Source organism: Aquarana catesbeiana, linkage group LG04 (genome assembly GCF_042186555.1).
Source record: "Aquarana catesbeiana isolate 2022-GZ linkage group LG04, ASM4218655v1, whole genome shotgun sequence".
NCBI lineage: Eukaryota > Metazoa > Chordata > Amphibia > Anura > Ranidae > Aquarana > Aquarana catesbeiana.
In genome coordinates this window covers 93,379,987-93,392,200 of record NC_133327.1, presented here as the reverse complement: position 1 = coordinate 93,392,200, position 12,214 = coordinate 93,379,987, and the positions used below count along the sequence as shown (strand labels likewise).

General features: G+C 46.4%; 1 long non-coding RNA gene across 1 annotated transcript; it reads left to right on the top strand.

Moving 5' to 3' along the window:
- The first annotated feature begins 535 nt into the window (after positions 1 to 535).
- LOC141139359 (uncharacterized) lies at positions 536 to 5,833 on the top strand. The gene is made up of 2 exons (XR_012243751.1): positions 536 to 1,242; positions 5,431 to 5,833. It is a non-coding gene; the product is annotated as an uncharacterized lncRNA (long non-coding RNA).
- The last annotated feature ends 6,381 nt before the right edge of the window (positions 5,834 to 12,214 follow it).

The following is a 12,214-nucleotide window of genomic DNA, read 5'->3' as shown; positions in this document are numbered from 1 at the left end:
CCTCATCCTGCAGCGCATCGATGAGAAGCACAAAGTCTTCAGCGGCAGCCGCTATCACTACTTTGTGCCAGCAAGAGAATATGGGGGAGGAGCCAGGGACCTGCAAAACACAGGCCACGCCTATCAGACAGCGGCATGGCCGCTAGCTTAGAATCAACAGAAATGAAGTGGCGGAGCCTGCTATGGAGACCGCCAATCAGGTGCGAGCGCGCGGCGAGAGGGCGTTAACTTAGTGCGTCACTCTGAGGTAGGTTCAGTCTGCAGTCAGTCAGCTAGAGGAGCCGCATCATTCGCCTGTTCTCCGTCACGCCCACCTTGATGTCTTCCTAAAGCAACACCTTTGACTGGTAAGAGGGCGGAGATTGTAACTAGGGGATTTACAGAGATAGGGGGCGGGGATTTACTGAAGCCGAGTCGGACATCTTTAATAGAGGATCGAAGGAAACTTATCATGGGCGGATCTAGGCTGGCTGTGCGCCCCCCCCCATCCCAGATTGTAATTGCACCTCCCACCCACAACCCTTCTCCACTCCTGACGCGGCGGAGGCTGATTTTAATTCTACGCCGGTGTTGGGATAAAGGTGACAATAGACATCTCAGAACAGGGGCGGAGTCGTGTAAGAGTGAGAGACGCCCCAAGGTGTTGTCATGGTTACAGACGCCAGGTGTTTGCCGTGATGGGAGGGGGTGGGCTCTCCTCTCCTCCCCTTCGCTCTCTGCTGACCTCTAGTCTCCGCCCCCCAGTCATGCAATACATTGAATGGGCGGCGCGGGCTTAAGGAGCCCCCCAGCTGTCCAAATTTAAGTCCCGCCCATTAGTATCTGACAGACTACAGAAGCCGGCTGTACCGGCCAATCACAGGCCACTCAGCACGGCTCCTCAGGCACAGGCGCCACCCCCGCCCCTAGTTCCGGTCCTGGTCCTCTTTCTGCATCGATGAAAAGCACAAAGTCGTCAGCCACTATCACTACTTTGTGCCAGCCAGAGAATGTGGGGAGGAGCAAAACACAGGCCACGCCTATCAGACAGCGGCAGGGCCGCGAGCTGATAGCAGAAATGAAGTGGCGGAGCCTGCTATGGAGACCGCCAATCAGATGCAAGCGCGCGGCGAGAGGGCGTTAACTTAGTGCGTCACTCTGAGGGAGGTTCAGTCAGCGATTAGCCAGCTAGAGGAGCGGACTGATTCGCCTGTTCTCCGTCACGCCCACCTTGATGTCTCCCTAAAGGAACGCCTTTGGCTGGTAAGAGGGCGGAGATTGTAATTAGGGGATTAGAGCGATAGGGGGCGGGCATTTACTGAAGCCGAGTCCGACATTTTTAATAAAGGATCGGAGGAAAGTGAGTCACCATGGGCGGATCTAGGCAGGCTGTATCCCCCATCCCAGATTTTAATTCTACGCCGGTGTTGGGATAAAGGTGCCAATAGATATCTCAGAACAGGGGCGGAGTCGTGTAAGAGTGAGAGACGCCCCAAGGTGTTGTCATGGTTACAGATGCCAGGTGTTTGCCATGGTGGGAGGGGGTGGGCTCTCCTCTCCAGCTCCTCCCCTTCGCTCTCTGCTGACTTCTAGTCTCCGCCCCCCAGCCATGCGGTACATTGGATGGGCGGTGCGGGCTCAAGGAGCAGCCCAGCTGTCTTGGACATGCGACCCCGCCACCAATTTCAACTCCCGTCCATTACAATCTGACAGACTGCAGAAGCCGGCTGTACCGGCCAATCAGCGCCGCGCGGCTGCTCAGGCACAGCATGCGGGTTACCTAGCAACCCAATGTCAACACTGCGGAGCGCACGCAGCCATCCCCATGGTCAACCTTCGCGCGCCCGCCTCCTCGATGAGGATTGGCCCGCCCCTTTATTTACCACGTCACACGGCTCTCGTCTCAGAGGAGGGGAGAGCCGATGTTCTGTCAATTTCTCCAACCCATCACAACCACGTGCCCTCCTCCATAAGGCAGGATTTGTGATTTGGTAGAGACTGTGATTGGGTAGTTCTGCCTGAACACCAACTCACTGATGTCCAGTTTAATTTTATTATTAGCTGCATTAAATAAACTATGTGCAGCACGTTTAAAAAATAAATAAATAAATAATGTGTGATGGAGGAGGAGAATTCCCGGAAATGATTGTGTGACTTCCGATGGGGACACCCGATTTAAGGGGGGACTCTGATGGGGACACCCGATTTAAGGGGGGACTCTGATGGGGACACCCAATTTAAGGGGGAACTCTGATAAGAACACCTGATTTAAGGGAGATCTCTGATGGGGAGTACCTGATTTAAGGGGGGACTCTGATAAGAACACCTGATTTAAGGGGGGAACTCTGATGGGGACCCCTGAAATAAAAGACACAAGTTGTGTTCTGACACTTGCCGCCCTGTGACATATCCGTACCTCACTAGGCTTTATCTTGTTATACCAGGATGATGCTTACAACTGCAGACATCACCCCGGCACCATTTTTTTAGAGCAGACAGTCAGCTTTCTTGTAGAAGTAATCCTAGTGGCTAATTTGCTGCTGGACTGCTTTTACAAGCAGCAAGAGGGGATGTCTCCTGCCGCTTTCTGTGGCTGTATTGGGATCTCCCATTCCACTGGAAGTCCTGATCAACCAGCTGGCGCTTCTGCCAGCTGATCACAGAGCCCAGAAAAGACCCGATCAGCTTTGTTGGGCTCTATAATATAGTAACCCAGAAGTGATAATGATCTTGGTGTGATCAAATGCTTCTAAGTGCAGAGGAGGGATTTGGGGTCTTATAGACCCCAGATCGCTCCATAAAGAGTACTTGTCACATGCCTATTGCTGTCACAGGAAGTACTTACATTGTTTTTGACAGCAGCAATAGTTAAAAAATGTGTTTTTTAAAGCGAGGACATTGTAAAAAAAAAAAAAATATATATATATATTAAAGTAAAGTGCCCTTGTGCAAAGGTGAATGCACGCGTTGCTCCCACACGTGTAAGGTGAAACGGCAAAGGTCAGATCATGGGCAGTCATTCTAGAAGCAGACCTTCTGTGTAAATCTAAAGTGGAAACCTGTGAAGGCTTTTAAAGCGTCACCTATGGATAGTAAAATTGACATTGTTTGTTGCCGTTGCACGGTCGTGCGTAGTTTTAAAGCGTGACATGTTTGGCTCAGAGTAACATCCTTTATTTTTCACCAAAAATTGGGTTATGTATTATTTTTTTTTTTTTGCCTTAAAATGTAAAACAGTGTGTTTTTTTTTCCCCAAAAAGTGTTTGAAAAACTGCTGTGCAATTACCGTGTCACATAACAAACTTGCAAAACCCACCATTTTATTCTCTAGGGCTTCTGCTTTATTTATATATGTGTCAGAAAAAGACCAGGAGGTCAAGTGGTTAAAAAAATAAATAAATAAATATATATATATATATATATATATACACACACATACACAGTATCTCACAACAGTGAGTGCACCCATCACATTTTTGTAAATATAAAAAAAAAATGTAAAAAAAGAAAAAAAATTGCAATAAGCGTATATTGATTGGTTTGCGCAAAAGTTATAGCGTCTACAAAATAGGGGATAGATTTATAGCATTTTTTTTTTTTTTTTTACTAGTAATGGCGGAGATCTGCAATTTTTATTGTAACTGTGACATTATGGCGGACACGTCGGACAATTTTGACACATTTTTGGGACCATTGGCATTAATACAGCGATCAGTGCGATTAAAAATGCATTGATTACTGTAAAAATGTCACTGGCAGTGAAGGGGTTAAGTGTGTCCTAGGGAGTGATTCTAACTGTGGGGGATGGGGACTGTGCAGGGAAGATAGCAGATCGTCTGTTCATACTCTGTATGAACAGTCGATCTGTCACTGCCCCCTTTTCATTATTCACACATATATATTGTGTATGTAATATTTTGTCATTATTATTTTAATAGACGTTGTAGGTACTAAAAAGTAGCACTACAACATATTATAAAAATTAAACTGGTTGGTGTGGAACACGCTGAGGCAGCACAGGAGATTTTCATTACACACATTAGCAAATCATTGCTTTTTTAATGTAGATTTTACACAGCGTCCCAACTTTTTGGAATTGAGGTTGTGTTATTATTATGATCTATGCTGCTTTCTATCTTCAGCATGTTATATTGAAGCCCCACTCAGGAGTAAAACAACCTTTTTACCCCATCCCCCTCCCCCCCTTTCCAAACCGGTGCTGACTGTCTATTTTCCCTCTTACCCAGTGAAGATGGCAATACTCACCTAAGTCCCCCATCCAGGTCCCTTATTACTACCAGTTGTGTGCAGGACCGCTAATCCAGCATTGCCATGGTGCCCTGTGCCCTCCAATCCCCTACCTTCCCCCTCTCATGATCTTGGTCATCTTCTAACTCCTGAGAGGACCCAGCCGACGGTCATACTGTTTGTCCATATCACTGCCCATCAAAGGACACCAAGCAGAATAGGATTAGGAGAAGACTCTGGGCTGCGGCCTATTATGTAAAAATGGGCATTTAGATGGGTTTTTTTTTCCAACAATCACATAGATGGTGGTAGGTGGCCGGGTGACATTGATCCCGGAGTGGCCTTTTAAAGCAGACCTTCACTTTTAAGTGAAGTGCCGCTTTATCCACCTCCCCACCCTAAACACTTTGAAATGTGTTTTGTTTTCTTATTTCAGGGAGCCACTACCTTTTTGGACAGGTACCCCCTTCCCACTTCCTCATATCTCACATGGGCAAGAATGACATTGCTCACCCCGCCCCCTTCTCTGCCCCCAGCCTTCTAGGATATGTCACACATGCAAGGAGCCTGCAGAACCAGTCTTATTTCACTGCACAATCTCATGCATGCACAGCGGGGTGCCGGTTGAGATTGTTCAGGAAGTCACAGTAGACTCCCAAATCCCAAGATGAAGGTGCTGGGGACCCAAAGAAGTGCGAAGAACCGTCTGCTGAATGATAGCAGGGACTGGTCAGTACCTCCATTTTAAAAGGTCAACAGTTGCAATATTTGTTGCAGGGGATCATTTATTTTTTATTTATTTTTTTTTTTAGAAGTGAAGTTCCACTTTAAAGAAAGGAAATAAAAAAGTGTTAATTTTTTTTTTTAAGTGAAAAAAATTGTAAAATCACCCCATTGCAAACATTCAGCGTAGGATGCATTTATGTGAAGTATCACTGTGACCGTCGGTGTGAGAGCAATAATTTCGGGGTCAAAATTCATGGATAGTTAATATAATAATTTTCCAACGGTATATTCTTCCTTCCTTAGAAAGTCAAAGTCAAGTCCTGTATCAAAGATGGTGATGTCGGGACCGGTGGCGGTATTTAGAACTGGCTGCGGGAAGCTCTGGATCCTGGACATGCTACTGATTTTTAAAATATGTATTTATAGTATTTGTATCTGCTGATTTTTTTTTTTTTTTTTTTTTTTTTTTTTTTACAGAAAACCCAACTGAAGTTCCTGTTTTGGTGTCATAACCTGGTCCTCCTATCTCTGCTCATGTCCAGACTAAGGATGGGCTCAGCCATGTTCGGATATGAATCTGAACTCGCCTGGGTTATCTCACCGGGAAGCTCTGACTTCTTGTAAGGGCAGGGGGGACTGATGTGAATTGGTGTAATATTTCTCTAGCTGGGAGCAGGACTGTCAGTGCTCTTTGGACTGAAGGGACCATCTGGTGTAGAGAGAGACTGTCACTGTAACTCAGGAGGGGACGTGTCATATCGGTGAGGTGTCATTATCATCTGTGCTGCTGCACACTGCTGTCAGTGTCACTATGAGAGTCAATTTCACGTGTGTGTAAATCGATTGTATTTACTATCGTAAATAAAAAAAAAGATATATATATTTTTTGCCTTTAATATCTACCTTTAAATCACACCGCTAATTGCATATTTTACTTGTTTGTAGCCTAAATAGTAAAATGTGCGCTTAAAACTGTGATTTTGTAACTTTTGGAAATGCCAGTAAATTTTGGGTGTTGTGTCAGTAAATTTCAATCTGGTAGGTTGGCAACACTTCCTCTTAACATGCCCTGGCAACAGTCCAACAGCTGTCAGTCCTCAGGCTGAGTGTGCCAACCTTTACCAACCCTGTCTAACAATATATTATTAGCATAGCTGGTAGTAGATTGTCACATTCAGCCAGACTTTCTGTAATATTGAAGTCATTTTATAGCTTCTTCATCCCACTTCTTCAGTTCTGGAGAAGGTATGATGGACCTTCAACATTACAGAACAAGTCCAGTTGAATGTGACTACTACTAGCTATGCTATGACCTGGATACATAGGAATCTTCACAGACAGTAATCATGGAAGAATGTATTTATTATTACACCGCCACAGAACATACAGATGGATCTTGTATCAGACTTTATTAAATACAACTTATTACATAAAATTAAAGTAATAAAGGTTCACAAACTTCTTACTGTCAATCTTGATGGTGACAAATCCTTCAGAGGCGGCCCGTACCACACCTTCATTTCCCCAGATCTCCGCCATCTGCACCGACTGTTCATTATCCCCTGTAATAGAGGAGATGAGGGGTACCTGCAATGTACTATCTATACCAGTCCTGAGAAGAATGATAATCGGGTATAACTGATCTCTAAGACACCAGTCCAGAAGGAGCCTGCATAGGCCTTGTGTACACACCAGCAGAGACACAGCTGGTAATTGACCCTCATCAGGCTATCATATTCAATGGTCACATTTTAAATCCTAAAGCCCAACTCCAGCTAAAGCTCTGTACAATCTGCTTTACATCCACCACCAATTCTCTCATAGAAGGCCCTGTGCATTGGATACAAACTAAATACATTGTGTAAATGTGTGCTCCTTGAGGTAAAAATTGGTAAGTTTAAAAGAAGATTGTACAATCAGATTGTGACATGTATGGTCCCCCTAATACTTGTGATCTTGGCATGCTACAGGCGACTAACCTGTAGAGAAATAACTCACCCGTTTCCATGGTGATGCTCCCTCTCTGGTCGGATTAGTGTGTTGTCAGTCCCTCGATGGCGGAAACACTGTACAATTGTCCTTCACCAGCGAGGGAGAGCATTAGCACCATAATCCAGCCAATGAGGGAGTGACGCTGCAGAAACAGGTGAGCAGTTGCTCCGCCCTCTAGTGACCCTGTGTGACATTCTGTAGGTACAATGCTGGCGGGGCACTAAACTGCTGCAGAAACATTTTTCTTTTTGATGCCGGGTTCACATATCTCCGGCTGCGGTTCACAGCATGGGGCCCGGTGCGTGTCTATTCACCGATTCATGTGCGATTCAACTCTGAATTTTTGCCTTATTTCGCACTTGAACCGGACCCAAAGATGCACAGCAACCTTCTGCAATCCGGACTGCGGTCACCCCGGACCTGTGTGATTCGGCTCCATTGACAGCTGATCACACTCTCCTGTCATGCAAATTTGATGCATATATGTGAACCTAACCTGAAGCTTTTAAAGTGGAACTTAACCCATTGATCAGTTTCTCAAAACAGTTACATCTGGGGAATGCCGTGAGAGAGAAAGGTAAAAGTTGCTTGTGCTCTCAACCAAACTGTCAAGCCACCAAATGGCTGTTGTTATAACTGATCACATGTGCAGCACCCACTGCAGATCAAACTAAGGCAAAGATGGCAGCTTCATGGGCTGTAAACATTTGTTTACAACTTAGGTGTCCAACCTGTGCCCTGCAGACACTACTCTTGGGTCCCCCATCTCCCTGTAATAGCCGGAATTTCTAGCAGTCTCATGTGATGTGTCTCCAGTCTACTACTGTCTCTTGGACCATGTTCCCAGACTCCAACAACTCCTATATTCTGATCACAGTCTCTGACAGTAGTCTCTTGTAAAACTTCCACTTCCTCTTGTATCATGACCACAATCTCTGACCATCTCTTGTCTCATGACTGCAGTTACTAACCATATCTTGTATTATGCTTGCAGTCTTTAGGCTCATGTGAATCGCATGTGAAATGGAATGCATTCCTGCAATTCACATTCGATTCAGTGCAGTGCGATTTGAGTCCATTCATTTTAAATGGGCTCAAATTGCAACCAAGAACTGCATGCACCATTTTTAAGCTGTGCCACAACCAGATCGCATGGTACAGAATGGCATTATGGTGCAGGCAAATGCACTGTGTTTGCAGTGTCGTTAACATTGACATATTGTTACATAGTTAGTCAGGTTCAAAATAGACACAAGTCCATCTAGTTCAACCAAAAAAATAAATAAAAATACAATCCCATATACACAAACCTTCACTCATAGTTCACCTGGAGCAGGTCACAAGGGCAGTGTGTTTTGCATGCGATACGGGAAATCCCAACTGACTGCAGTGTTTCCTGCACTGCATTAGACCTAGACTTAAAGTGATCTTAAATGTTCCTTTAAGAGCAGCCCTGATCCTCCTCTTCTTAGGTCCCTGTCGGAACTCCTGGCCCCTCCTCCCTGCCAATGTCCCCGTAGGAAGCTGCTTACTATGGGGGCACTTGTGCATGCTCACTCCTTCGCCGTCTCAGGCCTGCCCCCTTCTCACTGGCTGTGATTGACAGCAGCAGGAGCCAATGGAGCCTGTGTCTGAGCTTTAATCAGTGCAGTAAGAAAAATGTGATGAACACCGCACCCTACTCTTTAACAAAACATATACATCATAAAGTGCAATATCATGAATGACCGCTAGATGTCCCTAGAGGATTAATTAACATATAGTGAATGTGAAAAATATGTAATAATATAAACACTGAAGTGCTATTATACATAAAATTACCACCAGATATCTCCAGTGTATAGCAAAAATTGCAAATAAACTTATGGTGCAGTATCCGAAAGGTAAAGTAATTATAAGTAGAAAGTGCCGGTCTTCCCTCTCTCAGTCCTAGTCTCCACTCTCTGTCAGTCCCCGATATTCCCTCACTCAGTCCTTATCTCCACTTTCTGTCAGTCCCCCCGTCTTCCCTCTCTCAGTCCTTGCCTCCACTCTCTGTCAGTCCCCGATATTCCCTCACTCAGTCCTTATCTCCACTTTCTGTCAGTCCCCCGTCTTCCCTCTCTGTCCTTGCCTCCACTCAATGTCAGTCCCCGGTCTTCCCTCTCTCTGTCCTTGTCTCCAGTCTCTGTCAGTCCCCGGTCTTCCTTCTCTCAGTCCTTGTCTCCACTCTCTCTCAGTCCCTGGTCTTCCCTCTCTCAGGCTGGATTCACACCTATGCATTTTTAGTGCTTTTTGCATTTTGCAGATTTGCACTACAGTCTATTTAACGTGGTTTACTATGGAACATGTAATGCAGTGCAAATCTGAAAAATGCAAAAAGCACTAAAAATGCATAGGTGTGAATCCAGCCTCAGTCCTTGTCTCCACTCTCTGTCAGTCCCTGGTATTCCCTCTCTCAGTCCTTGTCTCCACTCTCTGTCAGTCCCCGGTCTTCCCTCTCTCTGTCCTTGTCTCCACTCTCTCTCAGTCCCCGGTCTTCCCTCTCTCAGTCCTTTTCTCCACTCCCTCTCAGTCCCCGGTCTTCCCTCTCTTTGTCCTTGTCTCCACTCTCTCTCAGTCCCCGGTCTTCCCTCTCTCTGTCCTTGTCTCCACTCTCTCTCAGTCCCCGGTCTTCCCTCTCTCAGTCCTTTTCTCCACTCTCTCTCAGTCCCCGGTCTTCCCTCTCTTTGTCCTTGTCTCCACTCTCTCTCAGTCCCCGGTCTTCCCTCTCTCTGTCCTTGTCTCCACTCTCTCTCAGTCCCCAGTCTTCCCTCTCTCAGTCCTTGTCTCCACTCTCTCTCAGTCCCTGGTCTTCCCTCTCTCAGTCCTTGTCTCCACCCTCTCTCAGTCTAGGGTTGCCACCTTTTCTTCAAGCCAAACCCAAACATTTTCACGGCACACGGCAATTTTTTTGAAGTACACACTATAGGAGTGTAAAATACCTGGGACACCTTTTGGGTTACCCAAAGAGAGTAGTAATGAGGTGTGCTTCGGTGAACAGTGGCTGTGGCCAAAATGCAATAACAGTGGGGGGGTACTTAAAGGGGCAGGGTTAAATGAAACTAAACCATTCGTGTACCCATAAAATATGATTCGATTAATAAAAGAATTGTCAGTTAAAATATGAAACTAGCTTACCTTAAAAGTGGACACTGTCAGCCAGTAGAGCAGAGGACGGTGTCAGTAGGGCAGTGGACAATGTCAGTAGGGCAGTGGACAATGTCAGTAGGGCAGTGGACGGTGTCAGTAGAGCAGTGGACGGTGTCAGTAGAGCAGTGGACGGTGTCAGTAGAGCAGTGGACGGTGTCAGTAGAGAAGTGGACGGTGTCAGTAGAGAAGTGGACAGTGTCAGTAGAGAAGTGGACAGTGTCAGTAGAGAAGTGGACAGTGTCAGTAGAGAAGTGGACAGTGTCAGTAGAGAAGTGGACAGTGTCAGTAGAGAAGTGGACAGTGTCAGTAGAGAAGTGGACAGTGTCAGTAGAGAAGTGGACGGTGTCAGTAGAGCAGAGTTGGATGTCAGTAGGGCAGTGGACGGTGTCAGTAGAGCAGTGGACAGTGTCAGTAGGGCAGTGGATGGTGTCAGTAGAGCAGTGGACAGTGTCAGTAGGGCAGTGGATGGTGTCAGTAGAGCAGTGGACAATGTCAGTAGGGCAGTGGACGGTGTCAGTAGAGCAGTGGACGGTGTCAGTAGAGCAGTGGACGGTGTCAGTAGAGCAGTGGACGGTGTCAGTAGAGCAGTGGACGGTGTCAGTAGAGCAGTGGACGGTGTCAGTAGAGCAGTGGACGGTGTCAGTAGAGCAGTGGACGGTGTCAGTAGAGCAGTGGACGGTGTCAGTAGAGCAGTGGACAATGTCAGTAGGGCAGTGGACGGTGTCAGTAGAGCAGTGGACGGTGTCAGTAGAGCAGTGGACGGTGTCAGTAGAGCAGTGGACGGTGTCAGTAGAGCAGTGGACGGTGTCAGTAGGGCAGTGGATGGTGTCAGTAGGGCAGTGGACAGTGTCAGTAGAACAGAGGATGATGTCAGTAGGGTGGTGGGCAGTGTCAGTAGGGCAGAGGACGGTGTCAGTAGGGCAGAGGACGGTGTCAGTAGGGCAGAGGACGGTGTCAGTAGGGCAGAGGACGGTGTCAGTAGGGCAGAGGACGGTGTCAGTAGGGCAGAGGACGGTGTCAGTAGGGCAGAGGACGGTGTCAGTAGAGCAGTGGACGGTGTCAGTAGAGCAGTGGACGGTGTCAGTAGAGCAGTGGACGGTGTCAGTAGGGCAGAGGACGGTGTCAGTAGGGCAGAGGACGGTGTCAGTAGGGCAGAGGACGGTGTCAGTAGGGCAGAGGACGGTGTCAGTAGAGCAGAGGACGGTGTCAGTAGAGCAGTGGATGGTGTCAGTAGAGCAGTGGATCAGAGCACTGCTCCCCGAGTCCACCCAGTTGTGTGACAATAGCGAATGAATATTATCACATTGCACAGTAAAGTAGGTTACTTGCATTGTTGCAGTGGCTGTCAGGATTTATTTTGCCATTACCAATTGGGGAGATTTCCCTTCACTTCCTGTTCAATAGCTGAAACAGGAAGTGAAAGAAAAACACTCCATATTGGGGGGATTCTAGAACTAGTGTCCCCATGAAAAGATTTCAACGCTATTTCTATCTTGGTGACAGCTCAAAATGTGGGATTTTCTTTTACTTTCACGCTTGGTAACCTAAAAGGGACAAATAGAGAGGGTGAATCTCCCTAAGGCCCCATTCACACCTCACGTCTTTTTACTCAACACACATAGGGTACCCCATTCACTTAAATGGGCTGCCCTATGCGTGGCAAACATGTCAAAGAAGCTTCACATTTTATTTATTTTAACAGCGTGTTTTGGTACATTTATGGCCCGTTTTGCTATGCACAATTGCTTGTATGCTGTCCGCGTTTGGGGTGCCATTGAAAGGTAATGCCACTGCAAGCACAATACATGTTTTGCACATGTCACAGCAAGATACACAAAAATGCACACTTCTGCGTTCCTTTCCAGAACGCAAAGGTGTAAATAGAGCCTAACAGGGGCACAGACAGCAATAAATACCTGACAGGTGTTCTCATCCCTCTTCACTCTATCCAAAACCAAAATGTTTTTCCTTTAGCTATACTTTAACTCCTTCCTAAATATTAAATTTAATGGTGCACTCTGGGCAGATTTAATGTATAAAGACAAAACTTTTTTTTTGTGTTTTGGATAGAGTGGAGAAGTATTAGAACTCCATTGGG